Consider the following 17021-nt stretch of genomic DNA (forward strand, 5'->3'; position numbering starts at 1 on the left):
GTATTTGCAGGTGGTAGAAGATGCTTTCTTAAAGAGGGGTCGTAACCTCATGAACTTTCAGATGTTGCAACAAATTGGGGGACAAAAACATTTTTTTTCTTTCAAATGGATTAAGTAAATCTTATTATATAGCCTTTACGAGACAGATGTAACTCACAGTTTGATTTTTAGCATTAGATCTGGATGCTGATACAAGCATTTCTGCTGTCCATTTTTGCTTTTTTTTTCAGAATTTTGAATGAAGATCATATTACAATGAGATTCCAAATGAACACAGTGAGAACGCGCAGGCAGTAAGATTAGTGTGACTTGCTTTTGTCTTGGATTTGTTTTAGCTGTGGTTTATTTGCTTGTATGTATTTCTTCTGAATCTGATATTTCAGGGATTTATCTTAAAATGGCACGTGGGTCTGCCAGAAATCTCAGGTTGGCGTGGTAGATCTCAGGATAACTACAAAATATCTGCGAGCATATTAATGATGGTGGTTAGTAGAAAAAAAAATATGACTTAGTACTTTAAGTTGGATATTAAAGAAGTACACTTTTGATGCAGACGTGTATGCGGAGTATGCTGTATGATTGTATATGTATCAGAAAGTAAGGAAGAAGAGTTTTGTAAATAGGAATTAAATCCTCATTTTTTCCTATCCCAAAATTAAAAGTGCCTTTAAAATGTGCTTACTGCATTTATCCAAAAAAATGTTCTGTGGTGCACAGCAATGTTTCGTGTTACAAAGTTGTTTGCTAAGGGGAGACGGTCCCAGGACAAAAGAATGACAAGAAGTAACATGTGACATAGAATAAAAATGTGGTTAGATTTTAATACGTTCAGCAAAATCCATTCATAACCTAGTGGGATGAAGAGAGAGCTCCCTCTCCTGTCTGTTTTATAAAATTTATAGAAGCTGTTTGCATATTTACTTCGATTATGGTATAAATAAAACTCATGTTCAAATGACGTTCCGCGATGCTCGTAATAAAAGGCTTGCAGAGATTGAGCAGCGAGTAAATCCACCTCTGTCCTTTTTTGGGACTGCCTGCAGCCGCTCTGTGGGGTCAGGATTCGGACAGCCTCTCTGCAGCAGCAGCCCCGCTGTGTGCAGGGTGGGATGGGACTTCCCCAGCTCGTGTACAAGGAAGAGGAGGCCCTGGTTTTAGTGAAAGTAGCTCTCAGCCTGGTGGGCAGGCTCTCGCCCTCTGGATCATGGTTCATAATTTATTTGTTGATCTATTTTGGGGTATCTGGAGAAGAAGGGGAGCAGTCAAGGCCTTCCTTCATGGGATTTATTTCATGTCACGGTTTGTAGATAGTTTGGTCAAAGCTGCTGAGGTGGTCGGTGCCCCAGGCCAGCCTGCCCGCTGCCCTTGTTGGCAGCACGTGGCTGCCTGTGTGCTCAGCTCTGCCCTGGGCAGATGTGGGGTCAGGGCAGAGAAAGTTCTACTGCTCGTGGCCCAGAGGTTCTCAAAGATTGGCAGCAGATCCTTAGCAGCCAAGGATCTCTGCTTGTCCTCTCTCTGTTCCACATCACATCTTGGCTACTGACACTCGCTTGGGTTTGGGTTGCTCGGTCATTTTGGTGAACATCTCATGCCAGTGAGAATCAGTCATCACTAGCTCACGTGTATGTCCACGGGACTAAGCTTAGGCAAATCTGGTGAGTAACCAAAGGATTGTGGTCAGTGTATTAATTCGTTCCACATTCCTCTTAAAAAAAAAAAGGTCCTGGCAGGCCCGAGGAGGGGAGTTCCTCTCCTTTGGCAGGCGTCTCCCTGCCATGACCCCTAATGCTTTGGTAAGTCCCTCTGTAGGACCTGCCTTGGGATGGGGAAAGGGCAAGAAAACAGCTCCTGGCTCAGGGCAGCTTGTGCTTAGCAGAGCAGCACGACAGAACCCAAGAGAGTCCTGCTGAGTACAGAGGGGAGATCGCCTGTTCCCTGAGCTGTAAGTCCTTGGGTTTGTGCTGAGTGAGGGGATGGGAACACAGCTTCTGCTAGGACACCTCTTCTGTTCCCTGTAGTAATGGCAGAGAAAGTGGCTCAATTTGTGTGTGTTTCAGAAAAATATTGCATAAGGACGTCCTTCACTTGGGCTCATGGCCTAATTATGTGAGAGCTAAAGAGAATCGAGGTTTTGGACAGATAATGTCTCTTCTTATGATCTCTACATAATTTGTTGGATGTTTAAATTGGGGGATGGAATCTGAGATCAGGTAAGGTGAAAAGCAACAGGTCGTGTGCTCAACTGCTGACCCTCTCCCTTTTTATGAGAGGGAAGCGTAAATAATTTAGCCCTCAAATAACTTAACCACATTTCAGGCCAGAATTTTTGCCTTAGGCTGAAGATTGAAAAAAGAATGAAAGAAATATCCTCATTGCTCACTGCTGCACAAAGAGCAAGTTTTGAATATAGAAACCAGGTAGAAACATTCTCAGACACAGGCTGCCTCTACAAATGGCCCTGAAGTATATTCTCCGGGAGCATCACATTGGTTTTAGCTTAAACATAATCAATGTGATATTAATTAGTAAGTAATTAGAATGAGAGAATTGTTGACCACACACTTGTATTTTCTGGCAGCAGCTTGACCAGAGTCACCAAGCTGTGTGCAGCCACGCTGCTCGGCGTGCCTGGCACTGCCACCACCAGTTCCTCCTCCTCACCCAAACTAGTACCAAGCTAGTCTTTCATTAAGCAGCTCTGAATCCGGGCATAGCAACGAATCCACATTGAATTAATTATGTTCTGTAAACTCACTGCACTCGCTTCATTTTTCACAGTCCCAAATAAAAAGCAAACGAGGCAATGACAGAAGCTTGAGAGTTGGCAATAAAAAGGTTGCGTTTCGCTGTGCAATTACTTTCTCATTAATTCTATCTGTTGAAGAGCAGCTGCTAACTGTTGGTACCACTTTACTTATGACTAAAACAATGTTTTTGTTTAACAAATTAACTGGCGTTATTTTGCGGAGGAAAAAGAATAATTACAGTGCTGTAACGATGATTAATAGCAGTGCCTGTCACCTATTCACAGTAACACTACATGTACCAGCGACCACCCTGGCCCCAAAATTAAAAGTCCAGACTTACCAGTGAACGGGGGTACAAGCTGTTAACCTCTTATTTGCCCTTCTCCAGACTTCAGATTGCCTTCAGGTCTGCTCGCTCACATTTGTAGTCACATCGGATACTTCTGCGCTGCGATAAATGCTGACTGGCGTTGAGCTTGGAAATGGCTTAAAAAGAAAAGCCTGGTAAGCGCTGCCTGGTGCTGTGACCCTTCTGCCTTTGCTTGCATTTTGCCACATCGCTTTGCTAAAGCGGTCCTCAGACTGGGGCAAGAATCTAAGAGAGGATGAACTGCGAGAGAAGGAGAATGAAGAAGAGTCCTGCCCTTGCTCCCTGGTTTCCCCGGAGGTCCCTGCAGCCCCTGTCCGGCCGTGCTGCCGCCTGCTCCCGGCAGGGCAGCTTCCCACTGCTTCTTAAATAGAAAGGCATGCATCTGCTCCTCAGAAGTTTCAGAAGCATCAGAAAGATAGCTGGGAATTACACGGAAAATGCAAGTTTTCTATAGGAAACAGCCTGGCAGTCCACACTTTGTTACTCACTTGATAAGCAGAGTCTTTTTGACAGTCCTAACCTTCTAAACTATAGGTCCTGCTGAGCCCAGCATGAGTCAAACGCTGGGTACCATCTGTCAGAGCTTTGCTGTTTGTTTTTTTTCCTTCTCCTCTTTTACTACAATCTGCTGAGAGGGGTGCAGAATAGAAGTTGCTTTTTTGCACTTAAATGAGAAACTCAATCAGGAGCCTTAGAGAAATCCCGCTGCTCCCAAATAACTCCGTAGACGCTGGGCAGGAGCACAAATTATTTTGTGTTCTCCAAGATTTTAAAAACAAGTATGTAACACGCCTCGGGAAGTGGGAAAGAATTTGAAGCCCAAAGCTGAAAAGATGGGGCCGAACAACTGAATTAGATGAACTGTGGGATGACACGAGTGTTGAAGGGCTGCACAGCTTGGAGGTTTCAGCTGTTTCCCCGAAGAAACACTCTCAGAGGATATTCCAAATTTCTCACTGATGGACGTTTAATAAGAAGAGCTGGCTGGGAAGAAACGGCCCCCTGCTGCATCATAAAAGAATGACCAAAGGGACGTTTTTATGTCTCATTAGTTTATATTCAGCCCTAAATTGGCACCTGCTCTGAATTTGGTCCAAGTTTGCCGGAACTTTGGAGACCCACATGAGTATTTCTTGAACGTGTTGCTAACAATTCATCCAAACAGAGGGGTCTGCGGGTTATTACAGGCACGCTGACACACGCGGGAATAGGAATATAACAGAAGAAATCTTCTAGCTTGCCAGTGCTGAGGGCCATGTAAGAAGCTGTTTCTCTAAGTGTGGTTGCCTCATCTGCGTGCTGTGGGCAGGCGTTTACGCCTCTGACCCGCACAAATCACCATTTCAGAACCAAATTCCTAAGAACCCAAGTGGCTGTGTGTAGGTAGCAGGAAGGAGTAGAAAACTGTTCCGTGTTGCCAGCGTCTGAGCTGGCTGCGTAGCGGCCCATGCCCATGGGAGCAGACACGGAGCAGTGCGGGCTGCGTCAGCTCCGTACCAGTGGCACAGCCCTACATGGCATAGCTGTGTCTGATGGGGACATGCAGTGGCTTTCTTGCCTTTCCTCCCACTGCCTGAGGAGCCAAAGGAGATGTACTGCCTGCAGGACCCGGCAGTGTGTGCCCAGCTGGGCCAGCAGTGCTCGGATTGTGCCGTATGAAGCGGTGTGTAATCCTGCATGGATTGTTGCGGTCTGAATTTTAGAAGGCAGCAACTCTTACATGTCTTAAACATCGTGCCTAGATTTCCTTTTGCAATATTATGTTATCATTATATATATACATCTACTGACTAGCATCGCATTCTTTCAACCTGTGTTTACTGAGCAGAAGAGATGCATAGCTTACCGTAGCACAGACCGAGAAAGCTCTAACGTGGTTTTATTGTCCCCTTACTGTTTCTTTTAGCCACAGCTATTCTACATTGTCATTTTGAAAGGTCAGCAGTGTGATTTTAATGAGCATTTGATTCGGGCCTCATTGCAGTTTTATATTCATGCAATTGTGCTTAATACTTTGGCAAGCGCTCTGGCCGGCGGCTCAGAGAGATTCATCATGCATGTGCTCACTTTGTCTTGTTTTGTGCTGGAAGGCATTAAAATGCATTCTGGGGACCAGAGCAGGTAGACTGCACTGAGAGGTTACATAAATACACAACTTTAAGGGCATGTGCACAGGCCTACAGTACCTGTAGGTGCTGTTGGCTTTGGATGCCAGCGGTTCCATTTGAATGAGAGCACATGGGGATGTCATGGCTTGCCTAGCACTAGGAGGCTGTTACGGCTATGTGGAAAACACAGCTTTTTAGAGGTTCCTTAAGACACTTATAATGACCTCCCTGGCACAGAATTGCGGCGATGCAAGAGATAAAGCAAAACTGAATGCCTTTGTCCTTAGTGTGATGAGCACTGAGAGTTAGGGAGCCCTTCCCGAGGGGCTGCAGGGACGGGACACATGGAAAGGAGAAAGGAGAGGGACAGGAGAGAACACGATACAAATGGTCAACGCCGTGTCACCACAAATGGCCAGTCACAGGTGATGCTTTCCATTAGAACTGCTGTCATTATATCACTGCTGAGCCGTATTTTTCACAAGTGACACGGTGCAAAGTGTGTGTTTTCCCATTGTGTCACGCTGCTGTCTGAGCACGGCGGTGCTGTGGTTGCAGCGTGACTGGATGGCAACTTATCTACATTTATGTATTTCATTTTGCTGTGCCTCCATTAAATGTACAATACGCTAGATTTTGCATCTAATCACAAAAGCTCTTTAGGCCCTATCTCTTCCAGCCTTACTGTCTAACGGTGTAAAAGTATAACCCCTGATGGGCATAGCATCCACTTCTAAAGCTGCACTGTGAGAGAAGCGAGGCCCCTCCACGTCGCGCCAATTCAGAGGTGGGGAGCAGAGCCACGGCTCTCCCTCCCTGCACACCACAGCAGCAGCAAGCTGCAGCACCTGCTCCATGCTGCTCCTGCTGCTTTGTGCTGCTCCGAGCTGCTGCTGGGGTCCCGCGGGAGGTCGGGGGCTTGCTAATGGAACAGGAGGAGCTGGGAGGCACGGGACGTGCGCTGCCACAGCAGTTCGCGCTCTCATCTTAACGTGACCACAGTTAGGGGGTCAGATCACATTTGTTTGATGTAATCAAGAAAACTGCGCGAGAATTAGTTGCACTTCAGGCCGCATTTGTGCAACGGAGAGCATTTCTGGTTAAGCTACTGTACTGTGGGACTGTCACATTATTCAGTTTGTAAAAATCAGCGTTAGAATGTTGAGGCGTTAAAACCACTACAGCAGTCAGTCAGGGCTACCGAGTACTTTGTGGGTATTTAGTAGATGGGATTTGCTATAATGAGCTAACATTCATGCTCCACCAGGATTACTAGAAGGCACATAACACATGCTGTTAGCTTTCCTCTCTGGGCAGGGCAAGGAGACTTAAATTTAAAGTCGTTATGTCAAGCAGTGGCGTGTATCGGTGAAAAGAACGTCGTGCAAAACAGATTATTTCACGTCATGTCTCAGGTGGTATAAATACTATCGCATCTTTGAAATTAGTGAGAAGATGTGATTTTAAAGACGGCTTGTTCTGTCTTCTGTTATGTGAGAAAACTTTCTGGGCTACCACTGACATCGTGCAAACTCCCCAGCTCAAATGACAGGCCCGACAGAGTCAGCCAGGGTGTCATGGAGCGAGTCAGCCTACAAGGAAAAGGCTCGTGTGCATGCTTCTTGTGGAAATGCAGGCTCCAGCTAAACAAAGCAAGTGGCAGCAGCAAAGTGGTACTACTTTATAGAGATACTAGATGCTTATGGGGTGGCGAAACCTTGTTTACGTGCTTTTGATGTCACGTAGTCCAATAAACAAAATTAGCAGTGAGTCGCAGGAAATTGAACTACTAATGATAGCTGGAGCTGAATTGTAAGCAGGGGTTCAGAGGTAGCCCTGCAGACTCCCACCCTAACAGACTCTTTCTCTGATAGTGACCTGTTCTTAATCGCATTGGAGGAAACCCAAAAAGATCTTTCATTCTTTCTTTGTAGGCCTGTCTGAGTATGATCTTCGTGCTAGCCAGAAATCCATGGACCATAGCACGGGTGTCTTTACAATCACAGCAACAAAAGAGCAGAGGTAATGTCGGACTTTATGTTTTCCTGTACCCTGGGGTGCAGAAGGCAGTGAAGCATAGCTGTAATTTTGCAGTGGAGGGGAGTGTTACCAGGAGGCTCTCATATGTCCTCCTAGCCTAGGGGCTGCCGGTATTGAATGCTTTCCTTTCCTAGGTGTCACAGACAAGGGAAGGTCCACACAGTAGTCACTGTGTGTGTTGTGTTTCCCTGAAGGATGTGCAGTTTGTTGCACAGATTCCAATAGGTGCCAGTGTACCATTTTGCATCATTTTTTTTTCCACCTTCTGAAAGAAGGATGGTGTAGGATATGATGGCTGTGGAAATAAAAGTGGATCGGGGCAGCTTCCAGGTACCTGAGTTGTGGAAGAATGGGGCTGGAAGTCGCCAGAATTTTTGCAGAAATGCTTATAAACCCCGAGGAGTTGCAGAAGGGTAGGATGTCAGTTCATGTCCCTTTGTGCTGTTCATGTGTATTCCAAGGATGTCAGCTGATTTCGTCACGAGAGATACCGCTTTAGCATCTGTTTGAATTATTTTACTGTTGTTTCCCTTGCCACGTTGGACAGACCCATTTAGTGATTATTATTTATTTCCATTATATCTGTGTTGTAGAAGTCTCTCAGGCTACTCTTTAAATTTTAAATACTCCAGGAAAAGAAAATCTCACCTGAGTCACGTCCCATAGCCATTAATTTTAGTGGCATAACTGCCATTGATTGAGCAAGCCTTGAGGCCTCATGCTGTATGTATCAAGTGATGTCTTTAGAAGACACTACGTGGGAATAGCTTTTTTTTTTTACAAAAATACAATTATATGCCTTTCTCAAAGCTAAAATCACACTTCAAAGTTGAATAGGAAACTGATTGAGTTAATTTTTGTTTAAATATTAAAACCAATTAAAAATAAATCCTTTTAAATTACAGTCTGCACAAGTCTCAACAGATATTTCTGAAGTACACTAAAAAAAAGACAGTTTATCTCCATCTGTAAAATCATTTAATGAGTAGCCAACAGAACCTTGAAATTTGCTGTCGGAGGGAAACGTGTTTTCATGGCATTTATAAAGCTCACAAAATAGGTCTTTGCCATGTAATGTATTTCTATGCCATGTGCACCCCTTAGATCAGCATGCTATATGGAATTATGTGCGTTCTCTACATTATTCATGTCAGCTGACATAAGATTGCCGTTAGAGCTATGGAGTAATCAAATTTACATATGAATTTACTCAGATATTTCCCTTTCGGTCTGATACAAATGACAAACATCCAATTTGGCACAAGTAAAATTACTGACCTTTCAAATGTTCATTTGGCTTCAAGTGTCCAGTGGGATCAATATAGACGTTGCTGTCTATGTTTTATACCACTAACTAATGCTTTGCTTTATTTTGAGTTCCTCAGACCTTCCCATGATGCTGGTAGATATTTTCCTTTATGTACGAGAAGCTACCGATTCCTTATAGACTTTACATGTCTTTTCCTTTGCAGTTCTGCGAGTTTTATAGTCCTCTTTGAAAAGTCTGTCTTTCACTCCAAGATATCCTTAATTAACTAATGGTAAGCTGATTTTCTTGTCAAGTAGGCTGTAAATTTTGTATTCTTCTCTGGAAAGGTCTGAAAAAATAGAATTGCTTTAGGGAAGAGAGTTCTTCGGGTGGTCTCTTTCCAATGGCCTCAGATTCTCCTCAATTTGTTCCCAAGAATAAAGTCAAAATAGGAGCCCATTCTACCTCACTGGTGAATAAGAGCCAACTTCTGGCCACAGTCATTCAGTAAACAGTTCCAAGTGACATATTTGGCATTTATCTGCTCTCTGTTGGAATTTTATGAAGAAGATGGAAAGGAAATTTTAACAATTTGAAAAAAAAAAAATCAGTCATCTCATCTAAAGGTAGTCACGAAATGGGATGAGTGGAGTTTTAACAGCAAACCTGTTTCATAGGACTTTTACTGTAACCCAACTAATACCACATCCAGTGGGGTGGGTTAGAGAAAATAGAGAGTTTCCCCCCCAGGATTCTGTAAGTCCCTCCTTCACACCCAGTATTTTGACCTGACAGTGCTCTTATCCAAATTTTCAAATTTCAATTGTCCGTGGTCCGTTTTCAATTTCCAACTTGCATTTTGATTTGAATGGTCAGTAAGTGACAGGAAGGCACGAGTTCCCCAGTAAAAGGAGGACTAACGTATAAAATGCTATTTCCAGCAGACAGGAATGCTGAGTGTATGAGTGGCAGCGTCATCTACCATAGAAACATCAAGAAGTCTGCCTCCTCTCAGATGAGCACATATCTGGCAAGGATGCTAATTTCTGTGTCTGACCTTCCACAAACACTAATGTATCCTGTGGGGCAGACTTTAGGCTGATATACATTGTCCTAATTCCGTAACAACATCTTTGACAGTACAGACCACCTGAACATCACGTCAGCACACTCATTTTTTTTGTCTAATACAACGATTTCTTAAAATTCTCTTAAGTAAAACAGTATGTTTTCAGCAGACACTGTTTAATAAAAGCCCAGCATTAAGATTAAGGTTGAAAGGAGAAAATCTGGAAAGAGAGAAAGAGAAAGCACATGCCCTATCCAGCAGTTGACTAACACGTTAGATTAGAAATAGGAGGAAGATCGTGCTCTTACCTGTCTTCTATAAACTCATTGTTTTTCCTGGTGTTAACAGAGCTAAATCCTTTCTTAATTTATGTTTTTTTTTTTTTATTATTATTTTTTTCCCATTTTAGTAATCTCTGATGCCCACTTCTGTGAATCTGTGGGCACTCCTTTGCTGTCAGCAGCTCAGTTACCTGCTAGAACACATGATGTGCCAGAGCGAAATAACGGGAGCGAGTTATTAACGCTTCAAGGTTGACCCGCCCTTTATCCCAGAATTCACTCCGAGTCTTCTTATTGATCTGACTCATGCAGCTTTTTGTCACCTGGGAATTAACAATTCAATGTTTTATTTGACCATTTATCTCTTTAGCAAAATTGTTGCAATCTGTTGACCTTTTAAAATGTTTATGACAAGGTGTTTGCAGTTAATTGTGCTCATAAAAGAGTAAAGCTCAGATCAGGTCTAATATGTGCTAAGAGCTAACCAAGACTTCCTTACAAAAACATACTAAGGTATAATGCGATCATTTAATTTATTTGCAATATAATTAGAAGAAATAAAGATTTCCAATACCTAGAAGACTGTTACTAGGCAGAGCAGCATTTGTCTGAGGACCACAAAATATCACCACTGTATTCTGCTTTCCTACTTTTTTTGTGGGGGAAGCATCAACTGAGGGTAGGAATTCTCTACAAGTAGAATTACTGCTGGAAACTGCAATTAAGAAGTAGCTGCTCACGTGTTTTCTGTAGCATGACATTGTCGCCCGCTGGGGGAGCACCCACATTTGCATTACCTCAGCAGTAGTTTTGCTGCTGCCATGTGCCATTTCAGCCTGTATAATGGCAAGGGTGTGGTACTTGGGGCTGAGATCGACAGGCCCAGCCTGTCATGTTTGTTACTGAGGCAGCACCTTCCAGTAATGATGCTCTCCAGGTGCCCTAACCTTCTGGCCAGCCGCTCCGTCCCATCCCACAGCTCTAATCTCAGGCACCGCTGCCTCCAGCGCCGCTCGGTGCACAGCTTCCTGCAGCCGCCCCGCTTCTGCCCAGGGCTGCAGACAGGGGATGCTCTCTGTGCCCTCCCTTCCCTGTGAAAGGTCTGTTGCAGGTAGATGAAGGAAGGTCCTGAGCACACCAAGGCAGAGCTGCAGCTGTTTGGCTCCAGTGCGGTGCTGCAGATGCGGCCTGGGGATGCTATTGGCATTTCATCTACTAGGGTCAGTGCAGCCCCATCAACCTGCTCTCAGCCTCTAGAAGAGCCCGTCTTGCTCTGTTTGACAGCACTTAGGCACCGCAGTGAATTGTTAACCTGGGATAAATCTGCATCGTGCCGCTAGATCCGATGGGGTCACCCTGATTTCCTTGGCTGCTGCCTCGACCTCGTGTGTCTGAATGTGGCAGCCTGGGAACGGCTGCACTCACAGGGCACTACGGTTGTGGCACACACTGGGACAGACGTGAGCCCAGTGGCACAGCTACAGGACATTTATCAACGCCAGACAGTAAGCTGACTAACACTAACACCGTGGAAATGAAACCAGGCACTCGAGAATCCTTGAACATTTTTCTTATCTAGTAAAACATTTTTTTGTGCGTGTTCGGGAGTGGCTAAGTCTAAAAGTCTATTTCTGCCGCTCTCATTTTGTTCGTGTAGAATGCAGCTTTGTGGCTTCTCCAGCTGCGTATTTCCCACAGCTACCCGAGCACATGTCCGTGTACTTTCCTGTAATTTTCAAGGCCTCCCTTTAAATGATAAGGCCTGAGGTGCTTGGCTTATTCACATCTGCTGCTTTCCTGGAGGTCAATCAAACAGTTCTTCATTCAAGAAGTAATGGGGTCTTACAAAGGAAAACAATTATTTCACTTGAAATCTATTGATCTGGTTTCTGTGGTTCGTGCGGTGTTTTGGGTGCAGAACAGTTGCTTGAAACAATTTGAGATCAATTCAAGTGTAACTGAATCAATAGAAAACCATAACTGAAATGCACTACTCTTGTTTTTTTACGAGAATGTGTTTTTTTGCTACCCATACTAATATGAGAATACTAAGTGTGATCAAAACGGAAGGGAAGAATGAGAAGCCCTCGTGTATTGGCGAGGAAGGCGACGTCTGGAATCGGGTGTCAGTCTGAAGGAAAGCTGAGACGAGAGCAGCGTTAGGAAAACAGAGGGATGCTCTGTTTTGAAAAGCTTTTTTTCTAAAAGCTTTCCAAAGAGTTGTGTTAATTCCTTTTCCATTCCGGGTATCGAGTTATCCTAAGCTAAATTTGCCAGATTTATGGCATTATGCAAAATGTTGATATCCTTAAACAATTTTTGCTGCAAGAGGGGAAAAAAAAAATCATTTTTTCATCACGCTATTTTCACAATAAATGCTAGCGCTAGAAATGCGTGATTTTGTAACCAGGTCTCCTTTCTGTATTGCCAGTGAGGTTCATTTTTATCTTACTCATTTTTCCATTTGGTCCAGCTCTGTTTTCTGTTGACGGTTTACTCAGGCAGAAAATTTCTGACCATTCAAAAGAAGTTGGGAAACAATGGGTGAGGAAAGGCGATCAGGATATCAGGAGATGTATTTTGACATTAACCCCTTGCCTCCTGCCACAGTCTAGCTGACAGCACGATGAATGGAACAGGAGAGAATTTGTTATTAAACTTTACGCATAGTCATGTAGTGCTTCGCTTAGAAAAACGATTATTTCCAAAATCGTTCCTGGATACTGTTGGAAATCTGGTGGACATTAAAAGAGGAACAGCTCCATAGGGTTTTTCTACACATTACATATTCTGGGGGAGAAATAACTTTTTAGGATCTACAGATGAACTAATGTTCTGAATCCCCCATCTCTGTGGGCAAGGACAGCAACCATTAGATGGTAATGCACACTTCCCGTGAATAAATGGCGATTAAATAGTGACAGGCAGAAAGTTCATGTGAAATTCATTCTGGTTGCAAAAAAGTCTTGATTTTGGATCATGTTAGTTTGCTTTCCTCTGCATGAGTATTTGACAAATAATTGGTAGTGGATCTGGGGAGAAATCTGCTCCATTACGAATGCACAGTAAACAGATTTTCACAAAAATTTAGTGCTACTCATTCGAGCTTCTGAATGCATCATTGCACCTGAAATGGACATTTTGGATGGGCAAAGGGCAGCAAGCTGTTCAGACAAACCTGATTTGTTTGCATACAGAAGTGCATTTTGTATTCAGAAATACAGACACCTGCAGGCATAAAATAATGCACATGGAGATGAGATTGATTTAGTGCTGTGAATCTTGGTAGTGTGAACTGCCTTAAATTACTCAAATTCAGGGAGATGCTTCAAATACTTTGTTAGGAATATACTAGTCATTAAGTCTTGCCTAAACTTACCAATTTCAGCAAAAAATTCTAATGACACCAGCAGGAAGAAGAAAATGTAATCTAATACTTATTTAATGCCTTTTGGATCACCGGTATGGACTGCTGGCTTTCTGATCATGAAGAAAATGCGATGTTTGGAAAGATGAGTTTTCCTCTCAGGTTTATCCTTAGGCCCAGGTTGGCTGACTCAGCCCAGCCGTGTGGCGGTGCTGCAGAAATGGCTGAGAGATGAATGGCAAGTGGGATGTGCTGGCAGCAGGATGGGAGGCACGGGACAAGAGAGGGAGGTTGGAGGAGGAAGACAAGAACAGCAGGCTAAAAGCTTCAGGAAGTGCTGAAAGGCATGATTAACACAGAGACAAAAAGGCTTGGGAAAGGAGAGTGTTGATAGACATTGTGGCAGCTCAGTATGCAACACAAGCCCTCTGGTGCTGTATAAATACCCATTTTTACTTTGCCTAGCTGTCCAGGTTAATCACACGGTTTGTGCAGTGGATACTTGAGAGTCCGTTGCTGTGATGTTGGGTAGACAAACAAAATTAGCCTGAGTCTAGTGCTACTACTCCTCATCCAAACGTCTGCCATTCTCTTTCTCTCAAGCATTGGGACTGGCTTTGTTTTCTTTCTTTGCTGTTACTTAGTTCACCAGTGTGAGACAGTGCTGAGTCACCAGCAGGATCCTTAATGTAATGTCTGCTATGAAGGTGAAGTGTTCATTCCCTAAGTGCTGGGTCCAAAAATGGATCATAAGAACTAGGTAATCCACTAGGATATATAGATAGTGTGTAGCCTCACAGAAAGAGATTTTGGCACAGGAAGTCACTGAACCACAAAAGACCTAAGACCACACCATGCATTCGCCATGTTGTTAACCCTTCCTGTAGACATCTGCTGTGTCCTGCTGCCAGAGACAAGCCAGCAGGCCATCGGGCCAGGGCAGCTCTGCTTATTGCTGTGGTCCCTAGGAAAGGCTGCAAGTGCTGGGAAGCGGCCAGGAAAGGCTTCCTACTGTTGTAACCTGCAATTAGTTGCAGGAGTCGTTAAGAGCGCACAATCCCATAACTATGAGCGATAGTACTTGGACTGTTCTTCAGCCAAAACGCAACACAACAGATGGAATAAATTTCCAAAGCCTAGAAGAAAGAAATGTGAGAACAACTCTTTTCTTCCACTTGTAAAAGTGAGTTTAAGTTCCCACAGTTTCCGACCTCAAGCACAATGCCATCAGCAAAACTCAGATATTTTGTTTGTGGACAACATAGAGTATTGTTGCAATTGGCAATACTGCAGAAAATAAGAGAGACTCAAGTTCCTAGCATAGAGATTCTGCAGTCATTAGGCAGATGAACTAGTGGAGTGGGAAAGCAGCATTCCAGTGATTAACCTCTCTCCCCAGCAAATATCTCAGTGTTTGAGTGCCTTGAGTTCATAATTTCCAGAAGTTTTACAATTTATTTTACGATGCAATAAAGCATGCAAAGCGGTTAAATTTTGTCTGCAGATCTTAAGATTGGAAACGTAAAATTAAGTGCAGCATTTTTGCTGCACTGGATGAAGGTGGAGGTAAATAATATTTATAGGGCTTTTTGCTCAAGTTGTTGTTGCCAAAGAAAATCACCTTGTACAAGCTATTAGTGCTCCCTTTTCCAGAAAGAAAAGCACTGTATCAACCTCAGGTCTTCAGGCTGAGCTGAAAACCATTCCCAAAGCAGTCAGCGTTCAAGGCTCCCATGCAAGCTCTTTGGTTTTGATCTTAACAAGATGCCAGTTTTGCAGCATTGCTCACACCATAGCTCCAGAGATCATCTGCTAGATGTTAGCTCATGCTGAACAACTGCTGCAATGTTGAACAGCTGCGGACTCCGTGACTTTCAGAAAGCTGCAAATAACGCATTCATTCATCTCCTCCTGTGCTGGGAACCCACCCTCACAGTCTTACGCTTCCTAATTTGCCTCTGGATGTAACTTCCTCTAAATTTAGATGTAGTCTTTGTCCGTCTCTTACCTCTTGGTGTGTTCTGCTTGCATTACTCCACAGCTGCTGCAGTGCAGGATGGAGACTGCCACGGGAGTGAGAACCATGGCAGGCTGTGCCCATGGGTGTTATGTGCCCATCTGGTACGGAGACCTTCAGCAGTATCTCTAAGTACAGTGTTACAAACAGATCTCCCCAGCTAAGACTTTCGGAAAGGAAAATTGGGGTTAATGTTCAACCAGGTTTTGTTTCCTTTCAACTTTGTTCATTTCGCTGCCTTCCAGTTGCACAGTTAAGATGTTCACAGAACAAAATTAGTTTAACACGAAGTAAATAATCTAAAAGGCGAAATGGTGAGTCTTTTCATTAAGCATACCAAGTGGAGTATCTCAGTTAAATGAAGTAACAGACTGCCGCAAAGACTGACTAGAAACTGTGGAAGTCAGGAGTCATAAGGAGTAATGAATCTTTTAGTTAGCCAGGATTTAAAAGCTGACAGAAAATCGAGATGCTGAGGGTTACAGTGTGGAAGAAAGCACTTGCCATAGGTGAGCAGGCAAAGGGCATAGCAGGGTGTGTTGTTTTCCTTTACGTGCTCTTCCTGGTGATGTTCACAGCAATTCCCAAATAGCACAGGACAGTTGGTATCTGCCTTTTGCATTGAGCAGCATGAACAGTGCTTTTTGAAAGCCTCTGTTCAATACACCAGCTCTACTCTACAGTGTGGTATATTCTTATTGTACGACTCATGCAACAGCTTATTTTTATATTAAAAATATTAGTATTCTGGAACTGTATTGCCATCGAGAGCATGGTATGGAAGGTGATCATAGAATTGTAAAATGGCTTGGGTTGGAAGGGACCTTAGAGATCATCCAGTTCCAAACCACTGCCTTGGGCAGGGTTGCCAACCACTTAATCAGTCAATAGGCCCCATCCCATCCAGCCTGACCTGATCAGACGGACAGCTCATTCTGGTATAAATGGTATAGTGGTTCACTGCAGGCTCTCCTGAGTACATGGCCAGTTGGTATTTTGGATCCAAGCTTGGGGAAGCAGTGAAAGCTTTGCTTTTTACTTGACAGAAAGCCTGTTAGAAGCTATTCAAAGAAGGCACAATTCCTAATGATGTCAATTGATTTTAGAATTTGTGACAGAAGTGCTAAAATCAAAGTGAGTGTAATGTCACTGAAAGAGATTTCATGCCACATGTTAGCCCCGAGGTGCTGCTTGTAGAAAGTGTGAGTACTGTTTTCTGAAACAGAATGACTGTAGGAAAGACGAAATGAAAATCCTTAGACAATGAGAGGCACAGTTCTGAGTCTCCAAAAAGATCTCTTCCAGCACCACTGGTCTGCCTGCTCGCTGCAAGCTCGACGTTGGCCTGGTTGATGAAGACCAGCCTCACCTCACCACAGGGAGAAGCTCTGCATCCCGAGGCTGTCCTGTCCTAGGCTGTGTACTGGAGACTCTCTGCAGGCACCGCTCCTTGTGGCAGCCCAAAGCACTGTGGAGAGGCTCAGCCGGCCTGCTGGATGGCACCCTGGGGCTGGCTCTTTCTAACACGCTAGGCAGTGGGGTGGAGATGCACTGACACTGGACTAACACCTTGTGGAGAACAACCAGGAACGTGGCTTGCAATCACAGAATCACTGAGGTTGGGAAAGACCTTCAAGATCGTCAAATCCAGCCAGCAGACTGATTTAGCTTGAATAAACCAAGTCTAACTTCTGAGCTTACTCCTTCCCTTTCAGAACTGACGCAACCAAAAAGAAGAATTATCTTTTATAGTGAGCTGACAAAAGGGATTCA

At 43.9% G+C, this 17021-nt stretch overlaps 1 long non-coding RNA gene across 1 annotated transcript in view; it reads right to left on the reverse strand.

Moving 5' to 3' along the window:
* Positions 1–15342, reverse strand: part of LOC110396955 — a 32587-nt gene extending 17245 nt beyond the window's left edge. The window contains exons 1-2 of the long non-coding RNA XR_002437402.1: positions 15240–15342; positions 3088–3233 (exon numbers count right to left, since the gene is read on the reverse strand). This is a non-coding gene — a long non-coding RNA (uncharacterized LOC110396955). The remainder of the gene's footprint in view (positions 1–3087; positions 3234–15239) is intronic.

This window comes from Numida meleagris, chromosome 3 (assembly GCF_002078875.1).
Source record: "Numida meleagris isolate 19003 breed g44 Domestic line chromosome 3, NumMel1.0, whole genome shotgun sequence".
Taxonomy (NCBI): Eukaryota; Metazoa; Chordata; class Aves; order Galliformes; family Numididae; genus Numida; species Numida meleagris.